Source organism: Anabrus simplex, chromosome 3, assembly GCF_040414725.1.
Source record: "Anabrus simplex isolate iqAnaSimp1 chromosome 3, ASM4041472v1, whole genome shotgun sequence".
NCBI lineage: Eukaryota > Metazoa > Arthropoda > Insecta > Orthoptera > Tettigoniidae > Anabrus > Anabrus simplex.
This window is the reverse complement of record NC_090267.1, coordinates 21,847,098-21,869,612: the sequence shown is the minus strand read 5'-3', so window position 1 is coordinate 21,869,612 and position 22,515 is coordinate 21,847,098.

Below are 22,515 nucleotides of genomic sequence, written 5' to 3'. Positions count from 1 at the left end.
TTGTAATTAATGACATGTTTGTTCAGAGGCTAAGTTTCACACAGGCAATGTGGGAATAAACTCAGTTCTACAAGAACAAAAGCAAGTTATGTCGAGAAGTTCCTACAAGCGCACAGAATATAAGTTCAATTCAACTGTTGTCACCTAAGTCCAATACATGACTTGTCATAATCAGAGTTCCAACACACGCAAAATTTATAAGTTCAGCTCGACGGATATAATCCGAGTCTATCATATAAAGACTTTGAATAATTTGATCTTCATCACACGCAAAAATTACAAGTTTAACTTAACTAATTGACTCAATGTTCATTATAAAGACTTTGTTGTACATTAGAGTTCACACGCACACAATTTATAATTTCAGCACGACTGTCAGAGTTTAAGTCCCACATGAAGACTTTGAATATTCGAAGATAGCCTCTGTCAGCACTTTGACGAACACTGCAGCATGGATGTCTTGAATCATTCCCGATTGCCGCTCAGGTTAGCGTGATGCCTCACGTTTCTCTAACTGAGAAGCTGCATACTCGGGCGATGACTTCATTTACCAAGAAATGTAGAGCTGTTCAAGCTCTACAAAATGGTCCGCGAGGGCATATAATTATAATGTAGATTCAGTATGCACCACCACATCCACTGTGCATTATCTTATAGAAGAATTATAGTATAGCCTGATTATTATACAGAGTTTTTTTTTTTTTTGCTAGGGGCTTACGTCGCACCGACACAGATAGGTCTTATGGCGACGATGGGATAGGAAAGGCCTAGGAGTTGGAAGGAAGCGGCCGTGGCCTTAATTAAGGTACAGCCCCAGCATTTGCCTGGTGTGAAAATGGGAAATCACGGAAAACCATCTTCAGTGCTGCCGATAGTGGGATTCGAACCTACTATCTCCCGGATGCAAGCTCACAGCCGCGCGCCTCTACGCGCACGGCCAACTCGCCCGGTTTATACAGAGTTTGAGTAACAAACAGGTAAGCAGGCCATACACTATCCAACCCGGTACGTCAGTTCTTCCAACTTGGTCGGATGGCAGACCGGGCTGGACAACGGTTCGATAGTGTGTGGTGGCGTGCGAACCGCACCGCACCGGGTTGGACGGACCTCAGGTTTTCCACCCCGGCCGTGAACACGCGCCAGCCTGGGAGCAACAAATGTTCGGCGCACCAAGTCAGACAGTGTGTGTGTACGTCAAACTGGTTTCAGCCGGACCTGAGGTGCGCGGCAATAATCGAGTGACTTGCTTCAATTGTTGATCTCACCCAGTGGACATGTCAATCTCAGTGGTCTGTGTTTACATTTATTTCATTGTTTTTGTTAACCCTACACTACATTATGCACGAGGAAGTGAATGAAGAAACGCCACCAGACATTATTGTGTCAAAACAATCGAAGAAAATGAAGGCTGGAGATGCAGATACGACGATGATGTTTAAATTTATGAACCCTGCGTTTTTGAGAGATTTTATAGAAACCTACAGAAACACTCCCTGTTTATGGCAGATATCGTCAAAGGAGTACCATAACAAGCAAAAGAGGGATTTGGCTATGCAAGAGCTACTAGAATTCACAAAAAATACAATTCCTGAGGCCACTTTGGGTTTTGTAAAGAAAAGAATAGAAAACATTCGGAGCTGCTTCAGAAGAGAACTTGCCAAAGTACAATCTTCCAAGACAAGTGGGACAGGTACAGAAAATGTGTATACCCCTAAATTATGGTATTTTGAGCTGTTGGAATTCACAACTATGCATGAATTACCTAAGGCAAGCAAATCTTCTTTGTCGTCTACTAGTACGTCTTTAGATGCAAATGAAGAAATGGAGCCACAGGAAGAGGATGAATCAGAAGACCAAATCTTCAACGCACCTGAAGAAGTAAGTGTCACATTATACGTCATATTTATAATTTTTTAATGAAAAATTAGTGAAAAAGTTGGTGTCAGAGCCGGGAAACTTTTAATTTTAATTATTGGTATTATTATTTAATCTACATTAACTAGAATCAAATTAAGTTTTTAATGAATTGAAAAATTAGTGACAAAAACAAAAATAGAAAATACTATCAATCAAATTACAGTATTTCCAGATTAAGTGTTTTCGAAGGGAACAATCCGGAAATAATTCAGGGATTGTAAAATTGATTGTTGTGGTGGAAGAGTTGGTTTCAAGCTGCCGGATATCGAGGTCAGAAGAGTGTGGCAGTACAGATGCCAAGACCTGGGTCGATTCCCGGCATGGTGTATAAGTATATTGTGATTTGGTTAAGTAATGGAATCAATGCACTAAGCTCATTTATAAGCAAATTTATTAACACTGAAAATACACCATACATCAAAAAATAATTTTATTATAGTTTGTTATGCACTCACTACATAAGCTTTTTACTTCAAGTACAGTAATTTTAGAGGATCATTTTATCTTGCCAATCAACCGATCCAATTCCACAAAAGTACTCCAAATAGTTTTGTCTTGATTTTTTTCCTGCTTCTGTTAGTTTTCTGGCAGAAAGTCCTTGTATATTTGCATAGGTATTTTGTGATGGAGCGTCTCCTCTCCATTCACCGCAATGATACAACCGTTTTCTGTGTCTTCTCTATCCACTGAAGTACGGGTAATGTAACTGCCGTTACGGCGTAAGAAGTTGTGCAGCACTATGCAAGCTAACACTACATCTTCTACTTTCTCAGGACTCATGTTAATGGTTGTATGGAAAATACGGAAACGAGAAGCCAAAATTCCAAAGGCGTTCTCTACTACACGCCTAGCCCTCGACAGTCTGTAATTGTATACTAGCTGGTCGTGTGAAATCCCTTTCTGAGGAAATGGTTTTTGCACTTCTGGCCTCAGGCTAAAAGCTGAATCTCCTAAAAACGTAAAGTTTAACCCAGCCACGGTTTGGCTTGAGTTTGGTAAATTCAGCTCATAGTTTTTCAATCTTGAAAAAAAGTCTGTCATTTCAATGACACCACCATCGGATATTCTTCTGTTAACACCAACATCGGCCATCAAAAATTTGTATCCAGCGTCTACTAATCCTAAGAGAACAATACTGTAGAGCCCCTTATAATTATAATTTAATGATCCGCTGTTATGGGGGCAAACAATAGCAACTTGTTTCTCATCAATAGCTCCTCCACAGTTTGGGAAGTTCCACATTTCATGAAATTCCAAAGCAATGTCCAGCCGTTCTTTTGGTGATATTGGAAACTGAAATAAATAATAATGAGACAAACTGATAATTATTCTCGAATCAACATACATTGTATAAATTGTTATCATGTATAAAATATTAGATATATTAATTTACAAAATAAAATATGTGAAAACTTGTTACAACAGTTGGTCAACTTAGAACCATGTTTTCTACTTTTACTTTCTCCCCTTTTCATAATAAGACAGGAGAAAGCATTGTAACCATAAGAAAATTGACTTCTGCTTTATGTTGTAAAAAAAATCTATTTTAAGGTCCCATGAGCCCAAAAACGTGTGCTGTTTAAGAAAAATTTTGTAGGTACATGTGCTATGAATGAATGTGTATACTGTCTGAGGTCAAGTACGGTATGTATAGCCAATCAGTATAATAATAATGGCGTATGGCCTCCGGAGAGGCCTGGTGCGGGTCTTTTTCTCGTAGACGGCCTATTAGGTGACCTGCATATCTGTGAAAGTGAGGGCCCTACCTAGGATGATTTCTAATGCTGAATACACCACACACACCCAGTCCCCGAGTCATTGGAATGAACCAATTAAGGTTAAAATCCCCGACTCGTCTGGGAATCGAACCCGGGACCCTCTGAATCGAAGGCCAGTACACTGACAATTCAGCCAATGAGTCGGACAGCCAATCAGTAAACAACACAATAGAAAAAAATGAGTGTTGTGATAATTTGGAGAAAACCAGTTCAGTAGCTCTTTGCGCCAGCTTGGTACACATACACAGACAGACATTCATATTATACATACAGTTCAATCAGGCATTTTGTGAAATTTATTTTTTTTTTTTGCTCGTTGGGACCTAAAACAGATATTTTCACAAAAATCTCGAAATAGATTTTTCCGCATACGTAACTTTTTCTATAGGCCTAGTAGTCTATAGGTGAGAAATTAAATTAGCATTTTAATAGCTTTCTCCATGTTTTAGTTAGGACACAAATACATTCACGTACACACAAATAAAAACGTACCCAACTCTATTGGTAGCATGAAGTATCTACTTTTTAGGCCTACAAGTACTTTTTGGTACACCAAGTCGAGGCTACCTAATCTATTCTTTTTTTTTTTTTTTTTTTTTTTTTCAGATCATAGGTACTAACCCAACTTCTTCACTCAAACGTAATCTAACACAAGAACCTATGGTAGTGAAAAAACCTCGTTTTAAAAAAAAAACTGAAATTGAAAGTAAAAGGGAAAAATTTGATAAATACTGCAATTACAGCCCTTCAACAGAATGAAGATGAATACGATGTAGTTGGAAAGTCAGTATCAGCTAAGCTACGAAAGATGACAGAAATTCAGAGAATCCACGCAGAGAAACTTATCCATTATGTTATGTATATGGGGTTACTTGAGAAGCTGGATGAAACTACCACTATATTGAACAATGCTAGTTCTAATTACACTTGGATTACAACACCATCAGGACATAGTAGTTGTAGCACAGTCAACAATGACAGCCGTTACTTCAACCCAATAAATTATCAAGAACAACATCCAATGTCAATATCAAATGTTTCTGCAGAAGTCTGTTACAAATAAATTACTGTTTTTTCAGTTTTGTTAATGTTAAAGACTTAATCTGTGTTCAAAAACACAGGTCAATCTGTATCACTCAATTGTATGTAATAAATTATTGAATTTTGCAGAAAAAAGTGTTTATGATTATTATTATTATTATTATTATTATTATTATTATTATTATTATTATTATTATTATTATTATTATTATTATTATTATTATTTCAATTATCAGAATGATAAATTGATAATATTTTTAACCTTCAGTATCAAATTTCCTAAAAAATAATTAAGCAGTCGTGAATTAAAAATTACGATGTTTTTTGAAAGATACATGTACATTAGAAAAATGTAGTGTTTATTATTATGTAATTACAACTTTTTTTGGTTTATTAGTATTAAAATGAGTTGATCAGTTTTAAACAGCATTTTGTAACTTTTAAGTTTTTGTCTGTACATGGTATAAACAACTGACTTACCTTTAAGCATGTCTCCTTCAACACTTGGTAAATGGCTCTGCAAGTTTCGTGGATGATTTTACCAAGTGATTGAGCCGATATTATTGCAGAAAATTTTAAGTCTTCGAAACTCCGTCCAGTTGCCAAGAAACGCAAGGTGGCAGCAAGCCTATCATCCACTGGTATAGCTTCTCCTAATACTGTATCTTTTTTTTTGGATCAAAGGTGTCACTAGTTCAATTAGGTACTTATATTCATCTTCTGTCATTCGTAAATAATTCTTGAAGTCATACGGGTTGTTTTCTCTTAGTTCTAATATTAAGTTCATATGTGAGTATTCATTCCTTTTTTGTAGCCAACTTTTAACCCAGCAGTTTCGAGGTTTCCTTTTTTTGGAACAAATACTCCAGCTTCATCCAACAGTAATATTGCGGTAGCCAAACGTTTCTTCGCGTCCATTACTTCAATTCACAAACCAGTAGCAATCAATACAATTTATTACTCACAAATTAAAACAGACAAAGTGATAATGTGTATGTGACTCTACAAAGGTTGGTTCGATACTGGTACGACAGTGTGTGGGAATGCGACGCACCAGACGTTTGTTGAACAAACGTCTGACGTACGAGGTTGGGGCCTTGAGCGGCAAACCATGTTCGATAGTGTATGGAGATTCGCTGACCGAACATTTGTGTGCCCCAACCTCGAGCAAACCTTGTTCGGCCTGGTTCGTCGGACAGGGTTGGATAGTTTGGTTTAGTAGCGTCTTTTACAGAACGGCCACTGGAAAGCCGGAAACTCATTAGCATCTGTGATTATACCATGCTCACTCCATAAAAGATACTCAAGAACAATAGAACATCGCATAGGAAACTGCGCAAAGTATGTAGCTCCCGTGCACCAGTCACAATGAGAAATACAAACAGAATCAGAATGACTTGCCACACGCGTACATACTTCTATAGGCTTGCTACATGTGGTTATAGTGTCCCGAAAAGTTTACTGGTAGCAATGCTCTCACAGGCACTTCTTCACACGTCACTCAGTCAACCCAACCACGCTTAAAACAAAGCCCTCGTATTGGCTATCGTGAATCTGATATGACATAGAACGTCCACGCATGTACATTCACATTGATAAACTCTAATCTTCAGCCTATACCACCTGCCGTACCCCGGGTTTCCAAGCCACTTTGTTGCAACACTTTCAACTGACTTCAACCGTCCTTTCTGATATCGCCACTGTTTTCCTTGTTGCACAATTCTTGAGCAACCTACACTGCCATGCCATGTGCAGACACTTCTCCATGGCAACTGTTGTCCATGGGGATAATTGTTTGGATTATTGAAAAAATTATTAGTTGACTTGCGCATGCCCTTAAGTTTTGAGCTGATTTTCTCTTACTTCTTTTCATTTATTAATTGAGTTGAAGTGGGCGTAGCCCTTGTAATTGCAGTGCATTTGCTCTGTATTATTGATATATAATTGTTTTGAAGTGGGCATGGCCCTTGTGATTGGAGTGCATTTGCTCTGTATTATTGATATATAAGTTGAAGTGGGCGTAGCCCTTGTAATTGCAGTGCATTTGCTCTGTATTATTGATATATAATTGTTTTGAAGTGGGCATGGCCCTTGTGATTGGAGTGCATTTGCTCTGTATTATTGATATATAAGTTGAAGTGGGCGTAGCCCTTGTAATTGCAGTGCATTTGCTCTGTATTATTGATATATCATTGTTTTGAAGTGGGCATGGCCCTTGTGATTGGAGTGCATTTGCTCTTAAATCTTGGTGTTTGATGATTAATTTGTGTAGGCTTGTCCCCTGTGTTTTGAGCTGCTTCGTTCTTTTAGTGAAGTGTTGTGAATTTTTGGGTCGTCTTGGTGACCTATTTTATATTAACCATAGTGTCCCATTTCTGCTTTTGGACTGGCATTTGGTGTATGTTATTTTACCTCTCTGTAGTCTCCTTCGAGATCTGGTTCCTTCAAAAGAATCTCGTGGCCTCTCATTACCAAGTCTTGTAATAAACTAAAAAGAAGGAAATCCTGTGAAAATTTTGCACTTAATAATCATTTTCAAGTGTAACTATCTGAAGGAAAAAATGTTAATTTTTGGGCCTTCAGCCAGGTGGTAATTTGTTCTTCTTCAATTTATTGATTCATTAATTTTAATTGTTGTCATTTAAATTTAGAGGACATCCCTCATTTCAGTGGAAACTGTTTCTTTTTACTTTAATTCAGTCTTAATTTATTTAATTAATCATTTTCTCAGTAAATTTAATTTTCCTTAACCCTTTATAGGGCATAAGGTGCTCTTGCAATTTACAGTTATTTTTTTTTGTGTTTTCATGCCTTGGTACAATGCATACTGTCGATAGACATTGATTTTATAATTATTTATGATCATTTGATCAGTCAAAATGGGTGGTACATTATTGTACCACTGCCCTATAACGGTCATGTAAAAACTAAAGTGGGCATGGTACAATAATGTACCACCTCATTATCCTGAAAATATTACAGTGCATTATGAGTCCTTATTCACATATATGATCAAAGCACTTACAAAGTCAATCATTACTCATTATTATATAATTTTATTCAAAAAAGCACTCAAATCAATTATACTCATTATTATATAATTTTATTGAAAAATATCAAATAATACATTCAAGCAGAATTTTCTTTTATGCATTGATATTTTACAGATATACATTACACTGTACTAAACTTGAACTCATCAGGCATTTTACCCAATTTGGTCCAATTATGTTGATCTGCTGGGATAAGTTGATCATCTTCCTCCGATAAAGGTGACGACTCCGGTATGACAATTCCTGCTGGCTTAGTTGTGTCACTAGCAGTTGGCATGAAGTTTGGATCGACTGCAGAATCATCTGATGATAAATCAGAATCCTCCAGTACTGCAGACAAGGATTGAAAGTTTGCACAATAGTAACTAATGAACTAATACATTAACAATATATATCTAAGCCTGTTTTCTGTCGAAGGCCAGGTCAGGAATGAATGCCCCATCTAGCTCTGAATTATTGAACTGGGCCGTCTGGAGAGGCCTGTTATATACCTGCTCTTTACTGATTGAGGAAGTGAATGAATGATTGAAGGAATGAATGAATGATGGAAATGATTGATTATGGGGCCGAACTGGATTGAAACTGAAAGTGACAGTCCAGGATAAAAAGGATTTGACCTTCACTTTTTCCAGAAAAATTTACAAGAAACGATCGAGACTTGAACCCAGGCTGAGAGGGAAAGCGCAACATCTAATCATCCAGATCACACAAGGGCCCAACGAACCAAGGAGTAAAATTCTAAAATGACAGACATGGGGCAGTAGTCAAATTATCTTAAAAAAATGTTTACCTTCCAGACTAAGACCGATGTCCTTGTTGTTTTTCTGCCTCTTGCATCGTTAATGGGATGGTATTACTGGAATACCATCTTCAGCATCTCCATCATCCGACTCATAGGCTTGGTTTCCGGAGATCGAGATCAAAAGATCTTCTACTTCATCTTTAGACATACCCTTCATGACCTACCAAAGCAAAAGTACCATGACATAATGAGACTAAACTCATTGTATTATCTTTTGGCTAATAATTGTGAAAGGTAATTATGCGTACATCTATTGGTGAAGGACCAGCTTCACTATTACACCATTAATTATGTTACTATCAGTAGTATAATTGGATGGTTCGGGCGCCTCCTCCCGCGGGAAATTTGAATTCTGGCGGGAAATTTGAATTTTTGGCGGGAAATTTGAATTTTGGCGCGAGATTTGAATTTGTAAACAAAGCCACGTGCTTTTTGACAGCTGTCATCGATAACAACGCATCGCTAACCTCACTGCTGCCATCTTGACGGGCCTAAACCTCAGTAGCGCCAACTTAACCTAACTAGCGCGAGGTAAACAAAGCCACGTGCTTTTTGACAGCTGTCATCGACAACAACGCATCGCTAACCTCAGTACTGCCATCTTGACGGGCCTAAACCTCAGTGGTACCAACTTAACCTAACTAGCGCGAGATAAACAAAGCCACGTGTTTTTTGACAGACAACAACGCATCGCTAACCTCAGTACTGCCATCTTGACGGGCTTAAACCTCAGTGGTACCAACTTAACCTAACTAACGCGAGATAAACAAATCCACGTGTTTTTTGACAGCCACGTGCTTTTTTGACAGCTGTCATCCGCCATCTTTAAACTACAGAGCACCGTGCTGCCCTCTTTATCGCAGTAGCTGCAAATTCGTCACCTGTCATCGGCAGTGCTGCCATCATGGCGGGCCTAAACCTTAGTGCTACCAACTTAACCTCACTAGCGCGAGATAAACAAATCCACGTGCTTTTTTGACAGCTGTCATCCGCCATCTTTAAACTACAGAGCACTGTGCTGCCCTCTTTATCGCAGTAGCTGTAAATTCGCCACCTGTCATCCGCAGTGCTGCCATCTTGGCGGAACTAAACCTTAGTGCTACCAACTTAACCTCACTAGCGCGAGATAAACAAATCCACGTGCTTTTTTGACAGCTGTCATCCGCCATCTTTAATCTATAGAACACAGTGCTGCCCTCTTTAGCTACTTACCTTTGAAATGTGGTGGCGGATAATTTGAAAAAAAAATTTGACAGCAGCCATCTTTGAGCACCGTGCTGCCCTCTTTAGCTAGATACCTGTGGTGGCAGGCAATTCCACGTGACAGCAGCCATCTTTAATCAAAAGAGCACCGTGCTGCCCTCTATGTGGTGGCGGCAAATTCTACATGCTCTTGTTTGGAAACAAACTCACGTGCTTTTTTGACAGCCGTCATCCGCCATCTTTAATCAACAGAGCACAGTGCTGCCCTCTTTAGCTAGATACCTTTGAAATGTGGTGGCGGCAAATTCTACGTGCTCTTGTTTGGAAACAAAGCCATGTGCTTTTTTTGACACCTGTCATCCGCCATCTTTAATCAACAGAGCACAGTGCTGCCCTCTTTAGCTACTTACCTTTGAAATGTGGTACGTCACAGCTGTCATCCGCAGTGCTGCCATCTTAACGGGCCTAAACCTTAGTGCTACCAACTTAACCTTACTAGTGCGAGATTTGAATCGGTAAACAAATCCACGTGCTTTTTTGACAGCTGTCATCCACCATCTTTAATCCATAGAGCACAGTGGTGCCCTATTTAGCTACTTACATTTTAATGTGGTGGCGGATAATTTGAAAAATGCCTTTTGATAGCAGTCATCTTTGAGCACCGTGCTGCCCTCTTTAGCTAGATACCTGTGGTGGCAGGCAATTCCACGTGACAGCAGCCATCTTTAATCAAGAGGGCACCGTGCTACCCTCCTTGTGGTGGTAGCAAATTCCACGTGCTTTACAAACTCACGTGCTTTTTTCTGACAGCTGTCATCCGCCATCTTGCATCACAAACCTCAGTGCTGCGCTCTTTAGCTAGTTACCTTTGAAATGTGGTGGCGGCAAATTCTATGTGCTCTTGTTTAGTAAACAAAGCCACGTGCTTTTTTTGACAGCTGTCATCCACCATCTTTAATCAATAGAGCACTGTGCTGCTATCATGCGGGCAATTTCGTCAGCTGTCATCCGCCATCTTTAATCTACAGAGCACCGTGCTGCCCTCTATGTAGTAGCGGGCAATTGAAAAGTTCTGTTAGCTGTCATCCGCCATCTTTAATCAAGAGAGCACCGTGCTGCCATCCTTAGCTAGATACCTTTGAAATGTGGTGGCGGCAAATTCTATGTGCTCTTGTTTAGTAAACAAAGCCACGTGCTTTTTTTGGACAGCTGTCATCCACCTTAATCAATAGAGCACTGTGCTGCTGTCATGCAGGCAATTTCATCAGCTGTCATCCGCCATCTTTAATCCACAGAGCACCGTGCTGCTCTCTGTAGTAGCGGGCAATTTGAAAAGTTCTGTTAGCTGTCATCCACCATCTTTAATCAAGAGAGCACCGTGCTGCCATCTTTAGCTAGATACCTTTGAAATGTGGTGGCGGCAAATTGAAAAATTCCACGTGCTCTTGTTTAGTAAACAAACTCACGCGCTTTTTGTCAGCTGTCATCCGCCATCTTTAATCTATAGAGCTCAGTGCTACACTCTTTAGGTACATACCTTTGAAATATGGTGGCGGATAATTTAAAAAGAAAAATTCTACATCAGCCATCTCTCGACGCTAATTGCACAAGATGGTGGCTATACGTGACTCCTTAAAGGTGCTTATGCAAGATGGCCGCTATACATAGGTTCTTATGAGATGCCCTTGGGATGCTTGCGCAAGATGGCGGTTATACAAGGCTCCTTATGAGATTCCCTAGAGATGCTTGCGCAAGATGGCGGTTGCTCTTATGAGGCGGCTTAAGGGTCCTTGCACAAGATGGCTAGAGATGCCCTAAAGATGCTTGCGCAAGATGGCGGACGCAAGATGGTGGCTATACACGACTCCTTATGAGACGCCTTAAGGGTGCTTGCACAAGATGGCTGCTGCTCTTATGAAGAAAGCTAGCTTAGAGGCTAACGTGTCGTGCTAGTTCGATTCATTAAATTTGGGGCTTAAATGCATAATGTTAAATATCTCGAAAACGGCGCATCGTAGAGCAAAACGGACAAAATTTTTCTACCCAATACCTCGGTTCGCAGTATGGGGAGCAAGAAAAACATAGTCTAATGATGAGATCAACGGTTCGGTTCTAACTTAGGCCCTTTGGCATTAGCTCTGTTTCAGCTCGTAATGAAGCAAGTCTTCGTAACATGATCAGGTCTAGCTATGGTAGAGAGTATAACGTACCGTGCAGGTTCGATTCATTACATTTGGGGCTTAAATGCAAAATGTTAAATATCTCGAAAACGGACAAAATTTTTCTACCTGATACCTAGGTTTGCAGTATCAGGAACAAGAAAAAAACATAGTCTAATGATGAGATCGACGGTTCGATTCCTACTTAGGCCCTTTGGCATTGGCAGCTATCTATTTCTACAAGATGGCGGCTATACATAGCTTCTTATGAGACAGCTTAAGAGCGCTTGCACAAGATGACTGCTGCTCTTATGAGACGCCCTAGGGGTGCTCGCGGGAGGTAGCAGCGACAAGACGATAACTATACACAGCTGCTTATGATACGGCCTAGAGGTGCTTACACAAGATGGTGGCTGCTCTGATGAAGAAAGCTAGCTTTGCATCGTGCAGGTATTTTTACAGCACTAAACCTCATACCTTTGAAATGTGGTGGCGGGTAATTTGAAAAATTCGACGTGCTTTTTCATAAGCTGTTAAGGCCTCCTCTTATGTCAAGGCATAGCTCTATCGAACAAGTTTAAACCTGCATCGGAATAGCTAGAGTAAGCACGTGCTGCAGTGATGACGTCATTAAGCATGTTTAGACTTGCAAATCACAGAAGAAACGTAACAAGGCTGGAATCGAAAACTGCACTCTATGCCGTTAACTTAATCATGTGATCGGAACATTGATTGAAGTGTTTAGAACACTATGTGATAATACATATATCACACCCCCGAATTATATGTAGAAGTTAGAGATATTATGTCAGTATTCGATTTATTATTGTTATTATTATTATTATTATTATTATTATTATTATTATTATTATTATTATCGGTATTTCATTTGTATGTTTTGTCATTTATATTTATAAGGTGGAAGATATCCACATATGTAGGTATGAGTAATTTGTTTTGCATGAGTGGGAAAACATTGCTTTAATAACTCTGGTAATTTGAATGAGTCATATGGCTGCCCCAGTGCTTGTTGTGATGTACTTGTGTCGGGAAATTCATGAGTCATGTATATATCCCAGCCTGATGAGATGAGCTTGTTGTTGTACCAGGGAAGTTTGTTGATTCATGTAAAACTCCTCAGAGTTTGTTATTGTCTTGGGAGGAAGAAGTAGCTCAGGGCTTGGGCTTGAGAAGAGGACCACCCATGATTGGCTGGCAAGCACCAATCCAGACGGATCAACTGAGAGGAGGGGGATGTTGATGTCTATAAAGGTTGATCATACGGCGGCAACCGGGAGATGGTAAGAGAAATTGTAAGAGACATTGTATGGAACATTGTAAGGAGATTGTAAGAAAGTTTGTAAGGGTGATTAGAGAGGTGATTGTAAAGGAACGAGAAGGAAGATAACTACAACTACAACTGACGCACTGTACGGGAAGGAAGTAGTGCTGATACACGGTACTGGAGTGACACGGCAGCAATGGACTGGACTTCAAACGTTCGTGGAGCGTAGTCTTGTTATGTTTGTGGAAAGTGGATGATTGTGGAGAGTGCTTGCGCATTAAGTATTGTAGCACTTGTGGCGCCTAGCATTATATGTTGGTGAAAGCTATCTCAGACTTTCCATAAATTTATATGTTGAGGATCGACAGACGTGTGTATATATCTTTACAACAAGTGTTAAAATATGTGAACACAGTAGTACAAGGTACAGTATCTGTGTGATGTGATAACTGCCGATTATGAGAATCGGTAAGTCGAATTGATATAGAGACAGTGAAGGGTATTTATCTTCATACATGTACGTTGTTCATCGGACTATCTACAAATGGTAGCTTAGTTCTCGCTTTCGTTTTCCCACGATTTTCATTATTGTTGTTGTTGTAAATATGGAGTCTTACAGCAATATTTTATGTGTGTATTATATGTATAATGCTGTATGTTGATGAGGTGCTCATGCACGAAATTTGTTAAGAATATAGTTAGCTATTTTAGAACCAGTGTTATTGATAAACCTAGGTGCAGTTCCTACCTAATTAGTCGTTTTCAGGAGGTTAGGTAAGGCCTGCAGCAGATGTACCAGTACGCAGCATTATGTACACGCCCTGGGATATAAAGTTTATCATGCTCTTATCTAAATTCGAGGGATCCATTCTGGTGAACTCTGGCGCCCATACTACGGACATTTCGGTTAATTATGCTTATTAATTTTATTAAGTTTTTGAGTAATTTTATTTATATATTTTTATTCATGATTTTATTTATTATTATCATCAAAAAGTTACAACTAAATAAGTAGAACCGAACACTGTACTCGATACAACATGTGTTTAGAACATGTCAGGGGATACCTTTGTTCTAAGAAGATTAGTTTACCGCACATTCCTTGTAGGGCTAATAGGCTAAAGGGCTAATGGGCAAAAGGGCTAAAGGAGCAACAACCTCATCGATCGCTATCAGCAAGAACGCTTGTACTTTGTTAAGTGTAGAAAATTAATCTTTATTTGTAAATGGTTTCATGTTCAGAACAAGGAATGGAACCTAGGGGTTACGTCTTACCTAATAAAATCCCCGAGGTGCGATGAGTTACGTTTTTCGAACTAGTGTTTGGAACACTGCACTTTTCAAGATGATAGCAGAGAGTTTAGCAATGTTCTGTTGTTGGATTATAAATTCCGCGCTACAACATGCATAAGGTGGCAGCCTTGAGGTTTACTGCCGTAAAGATGACAAGAGTGAGGTTAACAATGTTCCGTTGTTGGATTTTAAATTCCGCGCTATAACATGCATAAGGTGGCAGCCTTGAGGTTTACCGCCGTAAAGATGGCAGCAGTGAGGTTAGCGACGCTCTATTGTCCTTCAATGTGAGGTTAGGGTTCGTCAAGAAGACAGCTGTCAAAAAAAGCACGTGACTATGTTTACCAAACAAGAGCACGAGGTCGTGACGTCACGGTCACGTAGTATGCTGCCTCAGCATGCAAAGTTCAATGTCTACACCTACGTAGTAAACATTCTGCTATGTTCACAAGATTTTTTACACATAACTATTCTTTATTTTAAGTTCATGCACATAGGCTATGCTAAGATAGCAGCACAAACACATGCGAACTTTGTACATTCTAATGGAATATGTTTAGTACTGCGTGCGTCATAGATACATGATGTGTACACGCATTTAAACATGGCTATACTTAATGCTGCTGCTTTGTTTACAAGATTTTTATACATTGCTATCCTTTATGCTTTAAGTTCGTGCACACACAAGCGATAGTCGTACGCTCTGGCAGGAGAAGTTTAGTACGATATTCGATACATACATTATCGGTGGGTGATGTGTACACGCTTTAGAACATAGCTCTTCTTTGTGCTTTAAGTTCGTGCACATGGGTTAGGGAAACACAAAAGCGATTGCTACATGCTCTAGCGGAAGAAGTCTAGTACGATAGTCGATGCATGTAAAATCGGTAGGTTTTGCTAAGGTAGAAGCACACTTACACGATTTTAGCACAATCTAGTGGAAAAAGTTTAGTATGATAGTTGTTTCAAGCAAAATCATTAGGTAATGTGTACACGCTTTGAAACAAGGCTATTCTTTGTACTTTAAGTTCATGCGTACAGGTTATGCTAAGATAGCAGCACAACCTAGCGGAAGAAGTTTAGTACGATATTTGATGCATGCAAAATCGATAGGTAAAGTGTACACGCTTTAAAACATGGTTATTCTTCGTACTTTAAGTTCATGCGTATAGGTTAGGCTAAGATAGCAGCACAGTCTAGCGTAAGAAGTTTAGTACGAGGGTCGATGAATGCAAAATCGATAGGTGATGTGTACACGCTTTGAAACATAGCTATTCTTTGTGCTTTAAGTTCATGCGTCTTAGTTATGCTAAGATAGCAGCACAATCTACCTGAAGAAGTTTTGTACGAGAGTCGATACATGCAAAATCGATAGTTGATGCGTACATGCTTTGAAACATGACTATTCATTGTACTTTAAGTTCATGGGTATAGGTTATGCTAAGATAGCAGCACAATCTAGCGGAAGAAATTTAGTACGATATTTGATGCATGCAAAATCAATAAGTAATGTGTACCCACTTTGAAACATGGCTATTCTTTGTACTTTAAGGTCATGCGTATAGGTTATGCTAAGATAGCAGCACAATCTAGCGGGAGAAGTTTATTACGAGAGTCGATGCATGCAAAATCGATAGGAAATGTGTACACGCTTTGAAACATGGCTATTCATTGTACTTTAATTTTATGGGTATAGGTTATGCTAAGATAGCAGCACTATCTAGCGGAAGAAGTTTAGTTCGATGGTCGATGCATGTAAAATCGATAGGTGATGTGTACACGCTTTGAAACATGGCAATTCTTTATACTTTTAAGTTCATGTGTATAAGTTATGCTAAGATACCAGCACAATCTAGCGGAAGAAGTTCAGTACGAGATTCGTTGAATGTAAAATCAATAAGTAATGTGTACACGCTTCGAAACATGACTATTCTTTGTACTTTAAGTTCATGTGTATAAGTTATGCTAAGATAGCAGCACAACCTAGCGGAAGAAGTTTAGTACGATATTTGTTGCTTGCAAAGTCGATAGGTAATGTGTACACGCTTTGAAACATGGCTATTCTTTGTACCGTAAGGACATGCGTATAGGTTATGCTAAGATAGCAGAACAATATAGCGGAAGAAGTTTAGTACGAGAGTCGATGCTTGCAAAATCGATAGGTAACGTGTACACGCTTTGAGACATAGCTATTCTTTGTACTTTAAGTTCATGCGTCTTAGTTATGCTAAGGTAGCAGCACAATCTACCTGCAGAAGTTTAGTACGAGAGTCGATACATGCAAATTCGATAGTTGATGCGTACATGCTTTGAAACATGACTATTCATTGTACTTTAAGTTCATGGGTATAGGTTGTGCTAAGATAGTAGCACAATCTAGCGGAAGAAGTTTAGTACGAGAGTCGATGCATGTAAAATCGATAGGTGATGTGTACACGCTTTGAAACATGGCAATTCATACTGCTGCTCTGTTCCCAAGACTTTTAAGCATAGCTAATCCTAATGCTGCTCTTAACGACGTCGAGCTAAGGATTGATTACTTGACCGTGACGTCACGACCACGTGCTCTTGTTTGGTAAACATAGTCACGTGCTTTTTTTGACAGCTGTCTTCTTGACGAACCCTAACCTCACATTGAAAGACAATAGAGCGTTGCTAACCTCACTGCTGCCATCTTTACGGCGGTAAACATCAAGGCTGCCACCTATGCATGTTATAGCGCGGAATTTAAAATCCAACAACGGAACATTGTTAACCTCACTCTTATCATCTTTACGGCAGTAAACCTCAAGGCTGCCACCTTATGCATGTTGCAGCGTGGAATTTATAATCCAACAACAGAACATTGCTAAACTCTCTGCTATCATCTTGAAAAGTGCAGTGTTCCAAACATTAGTTCGAAAAACGTAACTCATCGCACCTCGGGGATTTTATTAGGTAAGACGTAACCCCTAGGTTCCATTCCTTGTTCTGAACATGAAACCATTTACAAATAAAGATTAATTTTCTACACTTAACAAAGTACAAGCGTTCTTGCTGATAGCGATCGATGAGGTTGTTGCTCCTTTAGCCCTTTTGCCCATTAGCCCTTTAGCCTATTAGCCCTACAAGGAATGTGCGGTAAACTAATCTTCTTAGAACAAAGGTACCCCTGACATGTTCTAAACACATGTTGTATCGAGTACAGTGTTCGGTTCTACTTATTTAGTGTTCTAAACACTTCAGTCAATGTTCCGATCACATGATAAAGTTAACGGCATAGAGTGCAGTTTTCGATTCCAGCCTTGTTACGTTTCTTCTGTGATTTGCAAGTCTAAAGATGCTTAATGACGTCATCACTGCAGCACGTGCTTACTCTAGCTATTCCGATGCAGGTTTAAACTTGTTCGATAGAGCTATGCCTTGACATAAGAGGAGGCCTTAAGAGGCGGCCGGAGTCAGTTCTAGATTCACATTTTATTTCAAAATATCACCACTAGTCTCGTTGATGTCGACAACTAACTCCACTGATAGTTACATCGCGGTTGCATAGGTGGCAGTACGAAAGGCCAAGGCCGAACGAGCGATTCCCCTCTCACCCTCCAGCGTCACATAGTCTGTCACCAGGAAGTTGTGATACAGTACTTGCACGGACCTGATGGTGTTGACATTTGTACGGAATGCGAAACATTCCAGGAAATTATTGAGCATGGGTTAGTGCTGAACAAAACAGTCAAAATAAGGTACTGTTTCCGACAATTTTAAATGAAATGGCGTATGGCTTTTAGTGCCGGGAGTGTCCGAAGACTCGCCAGGTGCAGGTCTTTTGATTTGACAGCCGTAGGCGACCTGCGCGTCGTTATGAGGTTGAAATGATGATGGAGACGACACATACACCCAGCCCCCATGCCAGAGAAATTAACCAATTATGGTTAAATTTACCAACCCTGCCGGGAATCGAACCCGGGACCCCTGTGACCAAAGGCCAGCACGCCGGACACTGTTTCCGATGATGAAATGAAGTAGAGCATCAATCCCGTCCCCGCCTCACGTCTTTACCTGTACCGGCCAGTCAGTGAAACATAATGTAATTCTATCCAATGAAAATACAAACTGATATAACAGAAGTTAATTCATTTACGAATTTTTTAGTCACACAGTGATACTTTGGACATACGATAAATATTGTAACGCGACCAAGAACGGAATTTTCCAACAACCGTGAGTAAAAAAAAGAGCCTTACAAATTTATAACAGTTTTTTCCTCTTGGAAACAAACAGTTCTGAAATATATAAACAATGTATAAAACATCCCATTGCATATTGTGTTAAAATTTGAATTCAATCAAATAACTTGTTTTCGGAGACACAGAGGTGCCGGAATGTTGTCCCGCAAGAGTTCTTTAACGTCTCGACCTTCCAATACCACCGCCCTGAGCCAAGATCGAACCTGCCAAGGGGCAGAAGGCCTGCGTTCCCGAGCCGTTGTGAGAGTCTGTCTGTACAAAGACGGATTTGAAGTCGTATGTTTTCGTATAAGTTTTAAATAATAAATGTTACAGCATCTAAATATCCATTAGTTCTGTATTTCATGACTTGAGAGGAGTGTAATTAGAGTAACTACTAAGCTCAAAAGTATACCACTTAATTCTCGCTCTCGGTGACGTCAGGCGCTTTAGCCAATAGCAACGCTGCTCACCGGAATGACCTATCTGACCTGCGAGTTATTCCAGTTACGTTGGATAACCCAATTTCCAAGAAATACAAGGACTGTAAACGACAGTTTTTTATACCTACCCGTTATGAAACTCGGAAACGGTGCTGGTAAAGAACGCAACAGCTGAGGGGCACTGCAACTTCCCTCTGTAGGTGGGGGTAGTAGAATAACACCCACAGTATCCCCTGCCTGTCGTAAGAGGCGACTAAAGCGGGCCCCATAGGCTCTGAACTTGGGAGTCTGGGTTGACGACCACGGAGCCCTTAGCTGAGTCCTAGCTTTATTTCCACTTACTTGTGCCGGGCTCCTCACTTTCATATATCCTTCTTCTTCAAGTGACATCTCTTTTTTTTTTTTTTTTTTTTTTGCTAGTTCCTTTACGTCGCACAGACACAGATAGGTCTTATGACGACGATGGGGCAGGAAAGGGCTAGGAGCGGGAAGGAAGCGGCCGTGGCCTTAATTGAATCGATTATTTCAGAAAGCAGTCAAGTGCCAAAAAATGGAAAAATGAGTTATACGCACATTTTGGTGCTGAAACCAGTCAAGAAACGTCGTCCTATAATAGTCAGGCATTACGTTGAATTTTTTGTATTTAGTTCAGAAACCAGTTAAGTGACACCGCTTGGTTGGTTTCTGCGATAAACAGCTGGTACCTTTCCGTTGGCGCTGCTGTTCTGAATCCAGAATAACCAGCTGTTCATCTGTTTTTGTTGTCATTGTTGTGTTTCTGGAATCGCGTGTTCCTAGTTTTGTGAACAACTGATTCAAAAAGTGTTTCTTTTGTTCAGTGCAGTGTTTTTTATATTCTTAGTAATATGTCTCGCCTCTGTGGTGTAGTGGTTAGTGTGATTAGCTGCCACCCCCAGAGGTCCGGGTTCGATTCCCGGCTCTGCCACGAAATTTGAAAAAGTGGTACGAGGGCTGGAACGGGTCCACTCAGCCTCAAGAGGTCAACTGAGTAGAGGTGGGTTCGATTCCCACCTCAGTCATCCTAGAAGTGGTTCTCCGTGGTTTCCCACTTCTCCAGGCAAATGCCGGGATGGTACCTAACTTAAGGCCACGGCCGCTTCCTTCCCTCTTCCTTGCCTGACCCATCCAATCTTCCCATCCCTCCACAAGGCCCCTGTTGAGCATAGCAGGTGAGGCCGCCTGGGCGAGGTGCTGGTCATTCTCCCCAGTTGTATCCCCCGACCCAAAGTCTGAAACTCCAGGACACTGCCCTTGAGGCGGTAGAGGTGGGATCCCTCGCTGAGTCCGAGGGAAAAACCTACCCTGGAGGGTAAACAGATTAAGAAGAAGTGATATGTCTGAAAATTCAGAAGCGGGTTCGAATCCCACTCTCGGCAGCCCTGAAGATGGTTTCCCATTTTCACACCAAGAAAATGCTGGGGCTGTAACTTAATTAAGGCCACGGACGCTTCCTTCCAACTCCTAGGCCTTTCCTAGCCCGTCGTCGCCATAAGACCTATCTGTGTCGGTGCGACGTAAAGCCACTACTGTAGCAAAAATAAATCAGAAGACGAACCTGTATCTAAAAAGGAAACTAGGAGTGGTAGACAAACAAACTCACACGCGTAATATTATTCGGAATGCAAGGGTAAAAGGAGAAGGTTATATTTCTTACTCAGACAAGGAAGTACCTGGTCTGAGCCCTACATTATTCTTTGTTATTGTTTGTTTTAGGTGCCCATCAATATCAAGAAGATACGTGAACTAAATGCCTTAAAACCTTACCTGATGGAATATGAATACTTTAATGACAGCATTTTACAATGGCCTACTACAGAGACAGAATGTGCTGTGGAGTTTGTTTATGCGGATTGATTACCTCCTGTCATGATGAGCAGGCATTGCTGATTTCATCCTTTTGTATCAGCAATACAGTCTAAACCTATTAAAACATGTTTTTTTTTTAACAAATATGGGGTTTATGACAAAATCCCTTCAAAATTCAAGAATCATCCCATAAAAATATGTTTGCAACACTCGTTTATTTCAGAAATCAGTTAAGTGGAAATTTGTTCCGGTTTTTTTTACGGCAAAGTTAATAAGCACAACATATTTTTCCTTAGATAGAAATTATTAAGAGATATAATACTTTCAAGCTAAAATATTAAAACCCCTACCGTCAGGCCCCGATTTCAAGTAGTTAGCACCCTGGGCAAACAATATTTAGCTGCCCGCCCCTCTGCTCGTTCTAAAAAATAATTAAATATTACAGTTTTCAAGATTATGAGTTTTTAAACAGCAAATTATGCAAATACAGTTAATTCTCATAACTAAAGTTATCAAGCCAAATAAAGATAACAGCCAAATAAGAATGAGGCTGATTTTATTGTTATTTAAAAAGCCGTTGGTTCAGTTTGATAATTTGTATGTAAGTAAATAATTTTAGAAATAAGACACGTTTTCTTCATAAAATTTAAATATATAGATTAAAGTCAGGTTTTAAAGTTAGAATAGTTTAAAGTGTTTTATATAGTCTAATAAAATAATTGGAATAATTTGTGGAATGTAAAAGTAATTCGAGTGAAATGAATTTAAGACGTAATTCACGCAGGTCATAATTACTCGATCCGCCAGCCGCCGGCCCTCAAAAACTGGCGCCCTGGGCAAATGCCCAGTCCGCCCATTTGTAAATCGGGGCCTGCTTACCGTAACATATTGTCTGATGCTAGACAGTTTCTTTCATTTTCCCAAAAATGACAGATTTGGCGCTTGACTTGTTTCTGAAATAATCGATGCAATTAAGGTACAGCCCCAGCATTTGCTTGGTGTAAAAATGGGAATTCCATCTTCAGGGCTGCCGACAGTGGGGTTCGAACCTGTTATCTCCCGAATACTGGATACTGGCCGCACTTTAGCGACTGCAGCTATCGAGCTCGGGTTGTAAGTATCTAGAACCGCCACTGCCCATATTGTAATAGGCTACAACTGAAAGAGGAACAACATATATTTATAGCAACTTATTCTTATTCTACTAAACCTTAAAATAGTTTTATAAATGTATACACACAGAGATAATACAGAAACATTAGTAGCAACTACTATTCAGTATGCGGATTCTCAACCATTACTACATGTCTTTCTGTAACGTTACGCCATTTAGCCATTCTTATAGTGAGATATGTTGTAGCTTATTCGAACTGACGATTCACCTCCGACCTACAATTACCAATAAAAATAAATTAATTGTCTTAGTTTGAATAGTTGCGTCACTAATATAACAAAGGCAATTCAATGAAGTCGGATAACACCTACCTCAGATAAGGCAGTTGTTCTAAG